Consider the following 803-nt stretch of genomic DNA (forward strand, 5'->3'; position numbering starts at 1 on the left):
CATTGCGTGGCCATGGTGCCTGTAAGCGCCTTGGTGGGCCCGATGGCGGACGATGGGCGGGGGCGACACGCCCTCGGTGAGAAAGCCTTCTCTAGCGATCCGAGAGGGTGCCTTGGGGTACCGGACCCCCCAGCCGCCGCCCCTCCTTTGCGCGTAGTAGCCACGGACGCCACCACCGTGGCGCGTGGGCAGAGCTGCTCTTTGCCTACCGCGGCCGGCGCCTCCCCCCTCCGAGTCGGGGGAGGGTCACGCCCGGCCGGGCCGTCGTCGGGCGCGGGGCCGCGCGTGTGCGCGAGCGTGCGCGTGGTTCTCCCGTCGCGCGCTGGGGCGGGGAGAGGGCCCGGCCCCGTCCGGGCTCCGCCCCGCCGCGAGCGGCTGGCTCTCCGCTCGCTCCCGTCCCGAGCCGCAGCCGGTGGTGGCGTGCGGGCATGGGTGGGGGCCGCCGCCGCTCTCGGGCGCGTTCCCTCGGGACGTGGGCCCCGGAGCAGACCAGACAGGCGGACGGGTGGCTGGGTGGACGGGGCGGCCCCCGGCGGCGGGGGCGCCTCACGTAGGCCCCGGCGGTGGGGCCGGGCCCGCGGGAGGCCGAGGGGTGGCTGAGGCCGGCCGGCGTCCCAGGCGTCGTGGGACCGCCCTCGCGTGTCGTTGGCGGTGGGATCCCGCGTGTGTTTTCCTGGTGGCCCGTCCGCGCCCGAGGCCGTCCCCGGGAGCCTTCCCGCGAGCCCGTGCTCCCTCCGTCGAGGCGCGCGCCGCGCTCCCCGCTGCCCCCGGTGCTCCCCCGCCCGGGCAGACGCCTGGCCGCG

This window comes from Equus asinus, chromosome 28, assembly GCF_041296235.1.
Source record: "Equus asinus isolate D_3611 breed Donkey chromosome 28, EquAss-T2T_v2, whole genome shotgun sequence".
NCBI classification, from domain to species: domain Eukaryota; kingdom Metazoa; phylum Chordata; class Mammalia; order Perissodactyla; family Equidae; genus Equus; species Equus asinus.